Source organism: Lagopus leucura, unplaced genomic scaffold, assembly GCF_019238085.1.
Source record: "Lagopus leucura isolate 7727_CA_CO unplaced genomic scaffold, USGS_WTPT01 Super-Scaffold_100002, whole genome shotgun sequence".
Lineage (NCBI taxonomy): Eukaryota > Metazoa > Chordata > Aves > Galliformes > Phasianidae > Lagopus > Lagopus leucura.
This window is the reverse complement of record NW_024962263.1, coordinates 18,082,416-18,101,862: the sequence shown is the minus strand read 5'-3', so window position 1 is coordinate 18,101,862 and position 19,447 is coordinate 18,082,416.

Here is a 19,447-nt window from a genome sequence, read left to right as displayed (position 1 = left end):
ACTGTAAAACACAATTTTTATACCACATCTCAGAAGTAGGTCACCTTTTCTAAGGAAGGATGAGATTGCCCTGGAGATGGAGTAATGCAAGGTTAATGCAATGATTCAGGTCTTAAAAACATTCCTTAGAAATAAAGTTTGTGCCTATTCTATGTGATGTAGGATTTAGACTGTATGATATCGAGTAATTATAGTTATGATTACAAGGGAAACTGAAAATTCAAATGACATGAAGATCTTAATATTTATTTTCTATGTTTAAATCAGTGAGGCATGTGATTTATTTATTTCTTTTGTTTGAGAAAACAAAAGAAATCTTTTCATTTGAAGTCCAGATAGCCATATTCTCAAATAAGCCTATTGACATAGACTTGCTTTTCTTCATGAGCTTTTGCATACGAGTATTCTGACTTCATAAGCAGTATGTTTAAAATCACAGTTTTGAATATGCTGCCATTTTTAAATCACAACTTAAGAATGTCAAGGTGCTTTATTTTAAAGGTGAGTGAATGCACCCACACAAGCATGCACAAATACCAATAACTTCATTCAAATTTTGAGATACAGTATTCTGACTTGTTTTACTTGGGTTTGCTTTCATCTTCACAGTTACCATGACTTGTGTTTGGTGCTAATAACACTGAGATCTTTAATGTATTGGTCTGGTGTTCTTTTTTTGTCTCTTTTGACCTTCACGTTCAAAACCATTGGCACAAAAAACTGATAGGCTTTTGTAAAACAGAAGTTAAAAAGTCTTCCCTCTGATTCCCTGGTAACTACTTCTATTTACCCTACCTAAATCAAAGATAAGAAAAAGATGCAAAACAAAGTATGCATCAGTGCAATATATAACTAATGGTCCAGCAACATACTTGTTGACACTGACTTTCTTTAGAGACATCAGCTTTGTTTTGTAGAGAAAAGTACTTCTGTGTTTAATACATGATTGGAAGCAGAGACCTTTGAGTTCTGTTCTTCCCCTCCATCTTGTGCATGCTCTCAGCACAATTTGTAGGATTCATAATAATTTTTGTGTTTTAGTGATACTCAGAATGGAACATTTTCTGTGGCAAATGTCTACATTGTTGAGTTCAAGACTGATGTTTTTTTATATGGAAAACATCTAATTTTAGGAATGTAAACATTTTATAATGGAAATAAAATTTGGGAATTTTCATGGTCCAGAGAGAGGACTTCTAGTGGGCAGACATTCTGCAAAAATGCATGTTGATTTTGTATCTTTTGGAGTCTCAGGAGGTAGACAGAAGGCAGGTCATTCTGGAAAAGAACTTTTATTTACTTTTTACAAGAATGTGATAAACTCTGTGGACTCTCCACCTTGATGGTTTTTTAACCATATAGGTCTGAACTGTCTTAAGAAAAAAAAAAAAAAGCTTTATGAAAGTCTTAGCTGATGGTTGCATTTCCCTCTTGTAAACAGAATATGCCAGAAATATTAAACAAAGCCATTTCAGGTAACTAAGCAATAATATGCAAATCTTTCCTATTTTCATTTCAGTTTCATGTGTGAGGAAGATGCAGCATCTGAAAAGAAAGTATAATTATTTTTACATACCTTCTTCTTCTATAGTTTTTCTTTTTTTTTTTTTTTTTTCCTTCATTTCATTTTAAAGTATGTTGTTCCTGTTCTTCAATAATAGCTGATGCTGTACTCCAATAAACTTTGTCTCATTAAGTGTTAGTGTCTGGTACAGCCCCAGTAGCCCTCAACAAGACTCATTGGAGGCACTGAGCAAATCGAAAAGCAATTAGCATTCTGGCTTGTGATAATTACCTGCAGTATGGGAGGTTTATCCAAGATGTAGTTTCCACTGTGTCTAATAATAGGATTCTTTAAGCACTGATATATTTTCATGGACACACCAGTGCTCTCATTTCAACTCTGTCACTTATTTCAGATAGGGGGAATAAGTGTCCCTCACACATTCTTTTTTTTTTTTTTTTCCCTTCATAAAGTGATAACTCATAGTGTCACCTAAAAGTCACCTTGAATCATGTTTTAATCAGCTGGAACAAGGCAACATCTCATTTATTTATGCAGTTTCATTGCTCTGCAATGCACTGATTGCTGAGACACAGAAATCCAAATTGAGCTCTGATTAAAGTGGAATGAGGATGCAGATGCTGCTGTTGGTTCAGAGGGACACTCTGCTCTGTGCTAGGAAAGGTCAACGTGATTCAAGTTCCAATTAAAACAAAGATTTGTTATCATTCTGGAATATGTTGCTTTATAACAAGTTTATGCTCTGACTGGTTAAATAGTTTTAGTAATTTTTCTTTGATCTACTAATTTTTATTAGCATAAGAGCACACTTAATATCAGTATTCCTTACATACAGCAGCGGAGTGTATTCCTGTTCCCATACACAGTAGTATTTCAGGGATTCTGAAATCACACATCACCTTCCAAATGAAACCGGTACTGCAAAGAGATTTTAGGTGCTTATGAATTTTGATCTATTGGTAGTTTCGGAGAAGTAAGTTTTTGGTTCAAACTTGCTTTCATTTTGAACTAAGCCTAAAACAATGCATAAATAAATGGCTGGTTGTCTGGATGCACTCAAGATCTGTGCTGTCTTTAGCTCCCAGCTAAATACAGCTAAAGAATAAATGATTACAATAATATGTACTGTGCAGAAATAGACTCTGATGGCTGAGTGGCAGCATATAGAAATTGTTCATCATTTTTACACTTCAGACATCTGCTGCAAGACTGTCTTGGTAGGTAGTATTTTATAGCAGATTCCCGTTTAACATTCCCATATCCATATATTACAAAAGAAAAAAAAAAATGCCGCTGTTCTCAGCTGCAGAAATCATGCTTTGAGTTCTGGGAAAGCAGTTATGTTGTTGAGACAAAAAGTGTAACAATGCCAGTTCTCTAAGTCCTGCCATTGTACTACCTGTAATCTTCAAAGAAGTGGAAACAGAAAAAGACTGAGGAGAGGGCTAAAATGATCTTTAATTCTACTTGGAGACTAAAAATAGGTAACATATACATCCTGGAAGAACATGGTAGTTATTTCTATTTTTCTAATTTATATTTCCCGAGAGCGTTGAGAATACTGACTGAATACTATTGAGGATAGTGCTGGGATTTTTCCTGAATTAAACTGTAAAACTTCTCAAAACTGATATGAAATACAGTGCAGTCTCATTGTACTGCCTCGCTGTTACACTGGAGAAGGCAATCAGAAAGGGAAGAAAAATAAACCTAAAACTACTTCATAAAATTCAGTGAGAGTCTGAAGATATAAAATGTGAGAGTGTGTCTCCATTAGTGAACAAAAATAATGCAAAAATACCAAGCAGGAAATCTGTGGAAGCAAAACAAACAAACAAACAAAAACTTCAATGAATGTTCTCATGAGAATGGGTTTCTCAGCATTATTCCATATTAATAATGTAACAGTGCACCAATTACATGCATGATTTCTGTGGCCCTGTACAGGGCACGAAGATCTGTGGCATGTTTCCATGAGGTCAAGTGAAGCACCATAGTTTTGCAGCAACTTGTGATGTTCCTACACAGAACTGTTTGTGCTTTTGCCTTAGAGATTTGGGCAGACTGCTGAAGAGTGACTCTAAACCCATACTTGCTTTACTTACTGTAAGGTCTCATCAAAAAGACTTCTATGGGTTTTCTTTGTTTTGTGTGTATGCCTTGCTTCAATTTATAGGAGGGAGATGAGGTTCTTTTAATATCTTTATACCTAGATTGAGATTAAGAAACCATGGTTCAAATGTTGGTTCAACCAATTTATTATAAATCCTAATCAGGGAGATGAGGAAAAGAAGGAGGGTGATAGGAAAGAAGCAAGAATTTTGTAAAGCGGGGATAGTCACCATCAGGATCCAGCAGCGGTCCCATTGCACAATGTTTCGAAGGTTCAAGGCAAAAGCAGCGGGGGGGGGGGGGGGGGCAGCAGTGTGGCTGGCCTTGGGCAGCAAGCAGGTAGCAGGAAAAAGTCACAGAGTCAATCCGTGAGGAAGCACCAGGACTCAGGTAGCAGGCCCAGGAGAGTCTGTCAGCATGCAGAATTCCGTAATGAGGAATCTGATGGCAGACAACTTTGTTCTTCTTCAGCATGTTGGCAGAGTGCAGAGCAAGTCCAGGAGGGTGAGATGCAGGCTGTGAGGCTTCTCATGGCAGAAACCTCTTATTCTTTATGAGGAGTCTGTTGCCAGAAAACCTCTGTTCTTTTTCTGCCCATGTGACATCCCTGTGTGCTTGAACAAGAGTCATGCAAGTACCCCCTGAGATGGCCACCTTCCTTGAGATAAGTCCACACAAAAGAATGCTTCACAGCCATTAAGCTGCAGCTTATCTCTCTCTTATTACCCCTGGCCTTGTCCATCTGTGTCCCTCAGACAAAGGATTTCACAACCGTTACCCAGGACTTGTCCATCAGTGTTCTCCAGCCAAAGGATTTCTCAACCCTTGCCCAGGACTTGCTTGGACTTGTTCATCTGTGTCTCCAGCAAGCTTTGAGAAGATGTAAAAGAATAATCTCTTACAGTGTAATTTTTTAATCTTCCACTCTTTCAGGTCATTCAGAGTTTTCTTCCATAGATGTTGGAAGTTCAACTGTTCACCATTCTTGTGTGACTTTGGTATTTTGAGTTTCACAGCCTGAGTGTAGTGAGACTGACTTTTGTTTGCCTGTGTTTTCAGTCCTTGACAGAGACTACTATACAGTGAAACTACTTAAGCTGTATTATAGAATTAGGCCGATCTATCAGACAGTTATAGGATGGTCTGTACTTTCCTGTCACTTCTGTCATTGGTACAAAATGCAGATCTGAAATAACAAAAATGGGCTCTGATCTGGGAAGACAGATTAGGAGTGAATGCTGGAGGTATGCAGAGGATAATGAGTAATCTAATTCCCATTCTGCCCCTGAAAACTTGTCTTATCTATTAACGCTTTTCCTTGGGGTTCTTGTGGGCATCCTCCTGTCTTACTGCATGTCTTACCTCCTTTCAATTCCTCCTGTCTTACATTTCCATGTCAACAGCCATCACTGAGAGATGTCTGCTTCACTTAGCCCCTGTGGTATCTCCTCTTCATCTGATCCAAGCAGCCTAAGTGCTGCTACCTTTTGGAAGTACTGGGTGATGGATAGCTGTATCCTTCTAGGATGCTTAAGTCTTTCACAGCGTTTATTTCTAGATTTAGGATTATTCTGAGTAAGAAGTTCATTGGTATTAACCAGGGATCTCAAATCACCCTTGGATTAAACTTACTCAAAATTTGCTGCTGCTTTTTCCCAGATTCTACTGAGACTATGCTTGGTGCCAATGAGTTACTTTGAGTAATGGCGGGTTTGAGAAGTTTGATTCTAAATTTCTTTTTCAAGGAAATCAAAATGCTATCCTCTTAATTTCACTCCCTTACCTTAAAAAACAGGTTATCTCCTCCAGACTGCCTACTGAGCACAGGTCCTGGCCCATGAAGTTTCCCAGTATGTGTTCAGGAACATGCCATTTTGGTGAGTTCCCATGTCATTCTAGTGAACAGGCCAGTGGATAAGCTACTGGGTGGTCATCTGCCAGAACCTAGGGCCAAGTTTTGTACAAGTGTACTTTGCTAGAATGGTCTGGTTTGAGAAGGACCACTAAGATCATCTAGTTTCAAACCCCATGCCCTTGGCAGGTTTGCCAACCACTAGACCAGACTTCCCAGAGCCACATCAAGCCTGGCCTTCAGTGTCTCCAGGTATGGGGCAATGTCTGGCAACTTGTTCCAGTGCTTCACCACCCTCTGAGTGAAAAGTTTTCTCCTAACTTCCAACCTAAATCTCTCCCATTCCCCCTTGCCCTGTCCTGTTGCTATCAACCAATGTAAGTGTTCCCCCTCCTTTCAAGTACTGGAACACCACAATGAGGTCTTCCCCAGAGCCTTCTGACCTCCAAGCTAAACAAGCCCAATTCCCACAACCTTTCTCCACAGACCTGCATTTCTCAAGATCACAACTCATAATTTTCCAAGCACATAAATGTTTCCAACTATTCCTGCTTATTTACTATGCTGCATGTATTAGTGTAAAGGCACTTCTGCTGGGTTTTTGTGTTGCACTACCTTTTTAGAGGTACCCTTCCTCAAATCTTTGAAAGAAATCTGAAGTTTGCCCCCACTGCTTCTTGAAGGGATATGACAAGGTTTTGGAATTGTTCAGTGACATTTTCTCCTCTGAGGAATTCCTAGATGATCCTAGAGGACAGTTTTCCCCATAGTCTCCTCGCATGACAGTGACCCCAAGCCTTTCTCTGTCCCTCTGCACACAACTTTCTTCCTCCATTGGACTGAATATAAAATCTGTACTACTTGTTCTATTCTGTTGAGCCTCATTGCATTCCCTTGCCCTCTGCAATCTAGTTTAAAGCCCTCTTAATTAGCCCTGCCAGTTCTTGGGCTATGATCCATTTCCCTCTTAGAGACGAGTGACACCTATCTGCAGCCATTAGACCATCTTGTTAGTAAGAGGCTGCACTTGAGTCTAGATTAATGTACTTGCTACCTTATAGATTTCTCACAGGACTGTAGGTGGAGAGCATTTCAGTCCATATCCTCAAAAGTGAATTTGTGCCATGTCTCGTGAATTAAGTATTTTACACGTTTTATTATAGGCCTTAATCTCATCAGTTCTTTTTTGAACTGTTGCTTGAAATGTGCATGAGAAAAGTGAAGAGTGTCAAGGGAAACTAAGCACTAGGATCTGTATTTTTGCTCATTCTTCCACCTGGCTGTTAGCCACGTTGCATTTTGGTTCACATGAGTTGTGCTATACGGAAGCTGGATATGCATTAGATACATATTTTCATCTGTATGAATTTAGTTCATTTGTGGCCAGTCTGTTCAGCCACCATGAAGCACTCACTCCAACATGCTGAGGATGGCTACGCTTTCCTGCAGTGAAGAAGATTGTTTATGACTCCTCAGAGCATAGCCTTGTATGGAAACACATACTGAAACTGGTCTCCTTTTGAAGTCTTCAGCTTTTGCTCTTACAAAAGATTCAGGCCCAGGTTCTGCATGTAAGAGTGGACTTGCACACTTATGAAGAAGATACTTCTATCTCTTTCCCTCACACATCAAAGTCTATCAAGGTCGATGGGAAAAACTGAGCAATGTAAACGTAGTTTCTTTCTAGGTAGAAGATTATTTAATTCTGTCTACAAATGGTCAGTATGAAGCCATTATGTTTTCAAATGCATTCTAAACTTTTCACATACTCTGAGTTTTGAATGCATAGGAAGATTTAAAGGATAAAAAGAGATGGAAGTCATTGTGAATAACTCAATAAATATGTACAGTATACAATAGTTATAAAAATATGTACATTTAGAAAACAACATAACTGCTTTCTTCTAGAAAATAATTTTTCAGTAATACATCTAACTAGTTCCTGACTTTCAAGAAAAATTAATCTGAAAATGCAACATAGCACAGAGCAGGAACATTGAAGTAGCTTTTTCTGTAAAGCTGGAGAGAATTTAGGTTTGCTAAATAAATCAGGCAGAAAAAAGCTTATTTGGTGTACAGGATTACTAAGTTTACATTGACAGGTTTGGTTACATCTTTAAGATTCTGGTGCAGCATAAAAGGATAACCGATACTTAAATGAATGGGCAGTAGTTTAAAAAAGGATATTTACATCCTGTAGTGTATAAATCATCTTATGAAGCGATTCTTCAAGAGACAGTTGAGTTTAATAGGGTGGGTAGACTTGAAATATGTCTGACATCACAGTTGTGCAAATTAAATGAAGGCTAATGAAGGTTCATGCTTCATATCACAAGATGATCACTTGGTAGGGCAAGAAAGATCTTTCTCTTGAGGAGCCTTGTACACATTAGCTATTTAGATTACTGGGAAGAGTTTAATCTCCAATTATTCAAGTAGAAAAAGATAAATCTTCTCTTCCTTATGCTGTTCATGAAGACTGAATATATTGAATTGTCTAGCAGCTCAAGGAAATACGTAATTTAAGAGCTTATTGAATCTAAGAGAACAAGTACATATGCAGGACATGTACTCTGTACTTCTACCTCTAGTCTAAAAATGGTGTTAACAGACCTTGTACATCTTATAAGACAACTGTTTACTGTTTTTGATTTATGGTGCAAAGGATTTGGGCTATGAAACAAAACCTCTCTAGAACTAGAAGTGTGCAGAAATTCCCATTCCCCAATTAAATGTGGTACAGAAATCTCATATGTTTTTAATCAGAGAAATAAGTTATTTGAACCAACTCAGTGGAGACAGGTAGAAGTGGAAAATTTCTATGTTAACATGTTTTGTTTTTGTAAGTATATTAGATGGCCAACTTTTTTTGCTTCTGTTTTGCTTCTCTTCGCTTCAATGATGATATTTCCTGAGCAATAAAATAAAATTTATGAAATGCAGAAACTAAGGATTCATCTGTAAGAAGTTCAGCTAAATAAACACTTCTTGTGAAATGAGGGGAAAAAAATAATTCTAAGAGTAATGTTGATCCAGCCATCCCAAAGAAAGCCTTCACTTGGCTCTTCATTTCAGAGATTTATTTAATACCTGGCAACTTGACTCCATTTTTTGATAAATACAGCTGATAGCAACTTAGTCTAGAATGCCAGTGCTGATCATTTAAAAGAAAACCTTAAGTAGAAATATGCCTGTAAGTAAAAATTAATCCTTGCAATAATAATTTATTTCTTTAAAGGGTAATGCAAAACAAAGTTCTGTTGTGTTTTTTTTTTTTTAAACTATTTACAATGCCATTTGAGATGTTAGATCAGAAAATGTGTACTTTTTTTTAAGTAAAAGTCTTTGAGTTCTTTGAATTGGAAAGAGAGATCTTAAAAAAAAAAAAAAAAAAAAACCTCAATCTTCTCTTACTGTAGTTCTTCACATCTATTTTCACAAATTCTAATTATTTGTATAAAATATGATATATTTTAAGTCATTAAGAAGCATAAACTGATGGAAGAGATTTGCAATTAGAAAATAACAAATAGATTTTTCTTAAAAGCAGGCTTTACACATAGTAGTTATTAAAATAATGCCTAGGTCAAAGATGGGTTGTTTTCTTCTCTTTGTTTGGGTTTTAACTATTATGTGGCTAAAGAGCTCCATCTTAACATCAGTGTTTATAAATGGTAAACATGTTCCACTGATGGCTATATTGCCTCTTTAGTTTCTGGTAACACAAATCTATTTTAAAATATCTTCAAACAGTTAGATGGGAATTTGGAGGGACACTTAAAAAATAATCTTTTCAAGCTGAAAATTAGGTTTTAAATGAAAAAATTGCAAAGAAATATTTCAGGACTTCAAGCCTTTCAATAACTTGCTGCTGCATAGTTGGTGGGATAGTCAATAGATATCAGTGCGTTTTGCTAAACTTTATATTTTCTGCATCGTGTCTCTTTGCAGCTTATTTTTCTTATTTCCTACCTTGAAGCTCACTGTAAGCACTGGAAAAAAATGTCATTATCAGCTGGAAACTGGTTAAGTGCCATGTATTATTTTATAACTTTTGCTAACAGCGTATTAAGCTCCCAGCAGAAAAAAATCTATCTGTTTATTCTAGGCAATAGCATGAATAAAATGAATAGCGTAGACAATAGTATTTTTATATGTTTCTATTAGGTGTTAACTTGAGCTGTGTATTTATGTATACACACACGCGTGTGCTTTTCTCCACCCCCCTCTACCCTCTTAGGAAGGATATCTTCTTTCACAGTGTTTAGGATTTTTGTGTATGTTTTCCCTCAAAAATTTACATTGTTGATTCTTACCTGTTTTAGATATGCCAAACTTCTATTTTTTCCTCCTTATAAAGCCATAATTGTTGAGATACTGCAAAACATTTTCACTGAAAATATGAATCAAATCACAATTTTTCAGATCTTATACACACATGTCAATGTACACTTGAATTAAACATACAGTAGTTGTGGGTCTAATACAGGTATTAGCCTGATAAGCTAGTCACTCTGACTCACAAACACTGTACTGCTTTATGACAAAGACATATTGCTGAAAACACATTATTTATTCACAGATGATAAAAAAAGCCTTGCATAACACTAGAGTAAGAGTACCCTTTTTTTGGACTAGTGATTCACTTGCTCAAATGCTTTTAATTTAAACTGAAACTTCTTTATTCAGTGTCAGCATTTTCAATGCTGAAGTACAAATTTAGTATGTATACAAATATGTACATACATATACAAACATATACAAAGCAAAACAATCCAATGCTCCATGAATTGAATAGACATATTCCTACAGAAAGTACCAGAAAGAATTGAGTCTAAAACTCATAGGAAAGGCAATTTACAGCAGTGAAAATAGGAACCCTAGTTTCATGGAATGTAATTGATCAGTATTTGAACTACTGATCAGTTTTACAACAGATAATTAAATTTTACCTTGTTTTATTGTGGACAGTTCAAAAAATATGATTAAGAGGAATAAGTTAAAGAACACTCTAACAGTAACTAGCCCATTGATTCTGAATCATTTACCTAACAATTACCTACCCTTAGTACACATTTTTGACAGAGCAAGATATGAATTTTTATGTTAGTTCCTATTGGCCATCTCTTCACATTTTCTTCTATGTGAGCGGCAGTCAAAGAATTTTCCTGGTTTCAGTTTGGAAAGAGATGTTGTAAAAGGGCAGCTGATCTGAAGACTTACTGATTACTTAGGTTATTTGTCTTCTGGACTGAATGCCACTGAGACCAGAAATCAATACAGACAACAAAGCCATGTGAAAAGATTTTAGTGGAGTCTATATAGTTCCAGAGGGAACCTCTAGTCCTTTCCTCAGTGATGTATAAAGACTCTTGGTGTAAATAGTTTTAAGAAGCTTTTTTTTAATTGCTTCCTCTGCCAAAGAAAAACAGAAGACTTCAATGTCAGTATACTTAGTTTGATATCCTTCTGGTTGTTGTTTTTTCACTTCCTGATAACAATGAACAGCCAAAACAGCAGATAGTGGGTATCAGTGGCAGGAACTGAGCAGTAAGTGGGGTCAGCTTGCAATGGCAGTATTTTAAATGATAGATAATACAAGGTTCTACAAAGAGAAAATTTTTTTTTTTTTTGCTTCCAATAAACTAAAAATTCAAATGGAAAACTATGTTAGAGTAAAAAGTGAAATAAGCAACCCAAGCAATTTTTCCATTTCAATTTGCTGGAGGTAATCTCTGAAACATAGTATTTCTATCACAGAAGAGAGGAATTTATATGTATGCTGTACTAATTATTTATCTACTTTCTCAGACATTTCTTTTTAAGTTAACAGATATTGATGTTTATACATGGAAGTAAAAGGAAATTCTGCTTGTGGTTTTGATCCCAGTTCCAGATGTTCACAAGATTTTTTTCATTTTTACTCTAGTAAATTTCAACAGCTACTGTTCAATTTTTCACTTTACAGAAAAGCAGAATTAAAAATAGTTCTTGCATTAGTATGTGTGTGTATCAGCATTTCTTTTCCCTACACAGACTGTTTTTACTGATACTTTCAACTTGGCTGAAAGGAAGGAAAATATTTGGCTGTAAACAGATGGTGTTAGCTGAGTGAGAAGTACTTTCAAAGACACTGTAATGTCGGCAAAATGAATACAATATGTTTTAGTACATTTATATTATAAGAAGGAAATTGGATTAAAGTGTTAGATAAAATATTTTTGGGGTTACATAATACTTTATACTGAAAAAGCTGAAGTTTATGGCCATCTTATTCATGTCAATGAAGTATTGATTCTTTGCTTTTGTGGGTGTGAATACATAATTACTTAAATTAAGGTAATGACTAAAGGCCTGAACTAATTCAGAAAAACATTTCATTTTATATCTAAATCAGACTTGGAGAGATCTGCTGTCCTAATAGTTTATAGCTGTAAGGAGACTAAGAATCTCCTAGACAGCAGAGGAAACAAGGTAAACAAAGGAGAATTTGCTTTTAGGTATTTATAGATAAATTGAGTTTACAGAATAACATTCTGTTCCAGGTGTGAGTAGCATGTAAGCATCATATATTCCAGGAGCATCTTTATTATAATAATTCCCTGTGACAGCTTCAATGAAGTCCTTACAAATGAGATTGAGATTTACTGTAGGCCTGCCATGGCAGATCTTTGCTACATAGACTTGCATGAACTTTGGATGTACAATTAGAAATGTCAGAGCTCAAATCACATTTTAGACAGCATTACATATATCGACACTAGAGGACAGAATACACTCCTGTGACTGATAGATGCCTTCCTAAACTCTTCAGAGAAAGTAGGCCTAACAGTTGTCATATACAAATGATCAAAATAGGAAAACTGAAATTTAAAAAAAAAAAATCTTAAATGCAAATAAGTGTCTGAACCAAAGAAAAAAATTATATTTATTTATTTTTTCCTCTGCAGAATCAAAAGAATTCAGAAAGCTTAAGTTGCTTTATTTTTTTAATTTAATTTTATTTATGTTTCCTTTGGATTCCAGATATAGGTCCAAATTAGAGAAAGCAAAACAGAATATAAGAAATCATCATATTTACTGCTTAATGCAACTACCAATTTTTCCTCAGCTACAGCACAGATAGATTACTCAAATTATGTTAGAATTAGCTTTTCAATTATGCAGTATTGTCTTAATATTATAGGCATCTATAAAATTTTTCCATGATTGGCAATCACTCTGCAATGTTTTCTAGAGAGAAAGTAGAGTTTTGATATAAATTACTTCAATGTGAAAGTTTGTCTTAAGTATTTTTATCCCAGAGGAAAATGAAAGAGCACGTGTCTTCACAGAAAAACTCTACTGATAATCTCATAGTAAATTACACTAATAATTTCCACCCTTGAGTAATTAGTATTGGGTAGACCAAAAGTATGAGACAAAAGTTAAAGGAGGCTCAAGTCGAAATATAAGAAGTAGACTTTAATTTGGTCTGTGGAGAAAAAATGTGAAATATTCATAACAGATCATTAAATACTGGAATCATAGAATTACTCAGGTTGGAAGGGACCTCAAGGATTATCAAGTCCAACCGCAGCCTAAACACAGTACCCTAACTCTAACAACCCTCTGCTAAATCTTATCTCCGAGCACCACATCCAAATGGCTCTTAAACACATCCAGTGACGGTGACTCAACCACATACCTGGGGAGCCTATTCCAATGTTTAACCACCTTTTCTGTAAAGAAGTGTTTCCTAACATTCAATCTAAACTTACCTTGGCACAACTTGAGGCCTTTTCCCCTTGTCTTGTCACCTGTTACCGGTGAGAAGAGACCTATCCTGCTCTCACTGTAAGCAGATTTCAGGTACTGGAAGAGAGTAATAAGGTCTCCCCTCAGCCACCTCTTCCCCAGAAGTTTTGCCTTTCATAATTGAAATATGTTTGAAGAAGACTAGTAATGCTGTTGCTTCAAGTTACCTTTAGGCAAATGACAGAGAAAATAAAAGTTAGGTATGTTAAGTAAGTGCCAACTCACGTGCTCAGAAAATTTGACTAATTTCTGCCAAGTCACTATAGAAACCAGTAAAGTTACAGGAAAGACACAAAACAGTGAGAAGTTAAAGACAAATACAGCCTAAAATAAATGATGTTTGAGAGCACCTTAACCCAGTTAATCTATGCTGTTATTATCCATTAGGTATCATCTACCTAGTGTCAACTAAAGCTCATTGGAAAAGTGTAAAATCACCACAGGGTTGAGATTAAGATAAGCAGGTAACTTGTTTACACTGAATTTTTCTCAGAGTTGTTTCAGTGATCAAAAGTCTAGGAAAAAAACAGCTTAGGCTATACCTGTGCATATAATTAACAAATGTACAGTTAGCAGTCATGTGGTTAAGATACTATTTTACAGGTTTATAGTTAGAAAGATTATCATATCAGAAAGCAACAATTTAAAGTGAAATACTCACCCTTGCCCTAAGCTTGCAATGGAAAATCCCAAAGGAAGCAATCTCTGAAAAGAGGTCTTTCCCTTATGGTAGTAAGCCCTTAAATGGGGTCTAGGAGAGGTGGAACCAGGCTGCACCCCTTCTGGTCACACAAGAAATTGCCTTCACCTGTGCTCCTAGGACTGAGTCAGTCCTTGCCTTGGACGATCAATTAGTGGTTCAGGCTGTGGCTCAGCAGTTACCATACACTGTGTAACTCTTTTTGCGCTTGGGTAATGTAGTTATGGTACAAAGTCTGCTGGGTCTCCTGCAGGGCTGACCCAGTTTTACCGAGCTCTGCTTAGTTGTAGAGGAGAGAGATGATCAGGGATTGCTGGTAATTTGGGTTTTGGAAAGAAGTTTCTTTCTGTCCCCTTACCCCTCTTTTCAGCATTTATTTCCCTTTTTTTCTCCTATGTTTAGACATCTCCTTATGGGTTTATTTTTCATTTATTTAGTCTTTCCTCAGTTGTTGTTGGTGGAGATGTCTGATGATTTTTTTAGGGCTAAGGGGAGGAGGGCCGGGAGGAGATTTTTATTTATTTAGGCAGGTTTTTTAATTGTTTTTTTTTTGTTGTTTAATTTATTTTTTAATTTTATTTTCAGTAAACGTTTATCACTCTACCAGCTGTTTCAGAGCTGGATGTTCAGCCAGGTAAGTACTTATTGGCTCTGTCTGTTTTTTGTAATAAACCCTATCTATCACTTCTAGCACCTTCTGCTGTCTTTCAGAAGCTTCTCCAGGGCTTAGCCCATGTTAGCTTGTATCAGTGGGGCCTTCATTGTTAGCTGTTGTCTGATTGGTGGCTTGGCCAATAAAAGGTCCCATGATACACCCATGGACCTGGTGCTTATGTGCTGCAGTAGTATTGCAGGGAAGTTGCTTGAGCCTCCCCAAGGCCTTCTGGAATAACTTGGTGGTGGTTTGTTGAAAACTGTGATCCAGATGATGCTCCTGAGGAGTACCCTGGATCTTAAGTTCTGTAGAGAGAAACTGTAGAGGACTTCAGGCTCATAACTATTAAAGACAGTCCCAAATCAGAAGGGACACATAAGTATCATTGAGTTCAACTCCTGGCTCTATGTAGAACCACTCAAAATTCAACCCCAGTGTCTGAGGGCATTAACCAAATGCTTCTTGAATTCTGACAGCTTGTCATGCTTATTGTGCTGGGAAGCCTGCTCCAGTACCCAGACAGCCTACAGATGAGAATGTCTGGATAGGAAATGTAGAGGGAACATGAGTAACAGAGAAGCCATTCAAAAATGTGAATCTTCCTCGTGTGGAGGACTTGCAACAAACTTCTCCAGTAAACGCACATGTGCATGATGGCTTCCACAAATAGGCTGATATTGCTAGGATGCTCTTTGTCTTTCCCGGGTGGCCGTAGAAGTGAGAAGATATCTTCAGTGACTGGAGAAGAGCAGGTGTTGCACTGCTCTTAAAAAGTATGTGGTAAAAATCTTTGGAGCGCCAGTCCGAGTGTGGTCACAGAATAATAAAATGGTTTGGGTTGAAACAGTTATTTATGATCATCTAGTTCCAACTAGCCTGCTATAGATAAGGATACCACCTGCTAAACCGTGTTGCTCAAAGCCCCACCAGCCTGGACTTGAATGCCTCCAGGGAGGCATTCTATAACCTCTCTGTGCAGTCTCACTTCAGCAGTAGAAGCACTATCAAGTGAGGGGAACACGTATGAAGGTGATTAGGAGTATATTATATCATGGGTATTCTGTGACTAAATCAAGATTGACTAACCTCCTGTCTGTGATAAAGTCATTGCATGTTGCTGTGCTTGTGGTTGTTAGGAAGATGGTGGCTACTGTCTGCTGTGACTAAGAAAAATGTTGACCTTGTTTACCAAGTGTCACTGTATTCTGGGTAGGAGATTACTGCGTGAATGAATGGACTAGTAATGTGATGCTGGCTGGGTTGTTAATCTGGAAGGAAATAAGTGAACAGTGTATTATCCTACCTGAAGTAACAAGTAATGTTAGGGTCGAGAACCTCAATTAACTTTTTAGGTAGCAGGAATTCTGAATTGAGTTTTAAGATGATTTCTGGTTACAAGTTAGGTAAGAAAAATAATGATAATGAATGTTTTTGCTTTGATCCTTTTTTCTTTGCATATACGAGTATGCATAAACTAGTACATTACTAATAGTACATTACTATGTACGACTACTCACTGACACCTTGCAAAATTTTTTTTTTTTTTTTTGTACTTAAGAGCCCCTCAGTTCTCTTTGTCATGGTAGTCATTCATATCTTTTATTTTTAAAGGAAGTATAGTGAGATACTTACCCTGTTTTTAAAATTGGTTCCTGTGACAAATCCGTTGCCTGATTATGTGCTACTGATGTCATATTAGGTTCTGAATGTATCCTGCTAGGCTGCTCGAACCTTTTCTATTGGAAGAACAGGTCCTATATAACACTGAACAGCTTCTGAGAACATTGTATCATGACGTTATTATGATTTGACACTTGAAATAAGCATGAATGTGTGTCACAAAGCAGATGGATGGAGGCAGTCCCATGATAAAAAGCAAAAATTTTCTTCTTCTGATTCTGGAGAATATTCAAAGTTCACAGGCTAGGTCGTGAGGAGTGCTCCAAAAGATATGCCTCCTATTTTATTATATTGGCCTATGATGTCAGGAGTGAGTGTTAGTGGTATAGCAATAGAGCTTAAACCTCTCACCAGTGTTCTGTGACATTTTGTTGCAGTGCAACAGATGGCAGCAGAGGAGCAGCCTGACAGAAAAGGTATCTGTCATAAAAATATATATGAAGCAAAGGTGTGTCATTGAACTCCTTTATGCAAAAAAATGGTGTACACTGACATTAATGGACACTTGTTGGATGTTTTTGGAGACCAAACAATGGTGGGTGGGTGGTTTGTTTCAGCAATGGTAAAAGAAGGTCATCTTCGCCAGTGCAGATTTTGATGAGCAAAACATGCAGGTTCTTGTTGATTGCTGGTAAAAATGCATAGCTAGCGGTGATGATTTTGCTGGAAAAGTAGTGTTTTGTAGCTGAGAATTTGCTCTATCAAGAAGGGTTGCTGTGCTCTTCGTATCTGTTTTAGTTTGTATGGAAACAAATAAGAGGCATTACTTTAGGAACAGCCTATGTATATCCTTGATGGATGGCTCTTAAAATTAGCAAGAGTACAAATTTAAAATCCAAAACACTTAGCTTTAATTACAGATATGAGACATCTAATCAAATTTGATAAATAAGCATTAATTTTCCTTGTTTACTGCATATAAATTGTAAATTATAAATAATAATTTGTTTTGGCTTACTGGGATTTTTATGCTTCATTCTACCATATTTGAGTTATGTTCCAGTTCAGTTGAGAAACATGAGGAACACATACACAACCTAATTAAAAAAAAAAATAAAAATCATTGGTATAGAAACAGGGTTTTTTAATATCAGTATATCAGTTTTTTGGTTTAAAAAAAAAAAAAAAAAAAAAGGCAATTCAAAGAAGCAAAAATCATGGGCTTCAAATACCCTGTTGTATTTCTACCAGATCCAGAATATTAATAAAATCACTTCTCTCTGTTTCCCACATAAGTGTCAATGCCAGATGTCTTTACTCAGCCTTACACTAGTTTGTCAGCAACAAAAAGGACTGAAAAAGAGGTCTCTGTACTTAGGAAAGATGTATCAGATACCTTTAAATCTGCACAGGCTAGAATGTTAACTGTTTAAGTCTTCATTTCAATTGATGGTTTTGAAACATTTATTTTTCTTAGACAAAAGGAGAGGCAAGCATGGGTGCGAATGTTGTGCCTCTATAAATTTTAAGTTCTTTTGTAGCTGAAGTCAGTCTGGAGCAGGGTATGTAGTAATTTGAGTGAAGAAACCAGTTTTCAACATTTGAATAGATTCAATTGGAATGAAGAACGTTTATGACCTTGTTATCTCTGTTTCTGATGGCTTTCTAAAATGGTTCCTGTCAGGTCTGGTTGTGTTAGTTCATATTCTGTGTACGGAAGGCTTTGCTACCAACTTCCTTGTGTATGATCTGTCTGGTTAAAGGAGTCTGAGTAATGTATCTGCGGATACAAGGTGCAAAGAAAAAACTCTCCTTTGAGTCTAGAAATGTTCTCCAGTAGCACTAGACAGTCCCCTGATTTCCCACTAGATGCCTGCTTTACTGCCGTGAGAGTTCTCAAGGGTGAGCTGAGGGACTATACAGAGTGGAAGAAAGCCTTGGGTCTTGGTTTCTGGCACCAAGATCTGTACTTGCTTCAATGTAGCTCTCCAAAACTCCCCATAGTGGGAAAATGATGCTGAAAGGGAGTGGTTTGGTGACAATGGTAGCACCTCCCTTACTTCCCACCATGTTGGATAATTTACACCCATGATTCTGATACAGTAATTTTAAATATATATTGGCACTTCCAAACATGGCATCTTTACTTAATTAAAGGGTGACTATATTACATACCAGGAGTAACTGGATACAGCTAAGTATGAATTTTAGCATCCAATAATAAATACTTACTAGCTTCAATGAACATAAGTGAAGGATGATGGAAGTTTTGAGTAAAACTTTAATACTTAGGCTTCATTAGGAGGTGTTTTTGGCATTCAGGTAAGAAAGTATATTTTCAGAAGGTACAATTTTCATTCTTTTCCAACAGAGTTTTGAAAAAACAAAATTCAGATTTTAAAATTTAAGAATCTTTACTGAACAAGATTAAGTTTTGTATTTCTGTTGGTACTTAAAGTCTGAACGTACATAGATGTCAAAACATTTCTAAATATGTGCAGTCAAACCCATAAAAAATATTAATAGAACCTCAGCAAGAAGCATAGAATTGAAGAACTCTTCTCACTGAAGAGTTACAGGAAGTCCTCAGGAACTATTTGCACTATTAATTTTCACCAAAACCAGTCAAAATCATACTAAGAATCCAACATAGCTCATGAATTCATAGCTCATTTTGGTCTGTTGCCAAAAATGTTCTGGCAGGAAGTGTTATTTCTTACTCCTAGTGTTACAGTAGCTAACACACCTACCGGTCCTATCTTATTTCATTGTTGCACGTACTGACAATGGTAACTTACTTTAATAAAGGTGAAGTAAAAATCTTCAGCTTTCAGGAACTGAGAAATTAACTGCTCATTTTACTATGACGACATAATAGTTCAAATTATTAATAGTCATTTTAGATAAAAAATAAACTGCTGTAAAGCCTTCTTGTTTTCAGCTGAGAAAATTAATTTAAAGACAAAATATCTGTTTTAACTGTAGTATTTAATGCATTTAAATAGATCTAGATGGGTATAACCATCCAATACAGTCCCCACTAATAGATACAAACAATTGTTTGAAGGTGCTTTATGATATTGGAGTGCAGTATGAACTGCACGATGTCTTGTACCTCAGCTTGGAAAAGACTAAAAGAGGCTTTTACTTTTTTTATTATTATTGTTGTGATGGTTTTCCTTTTAA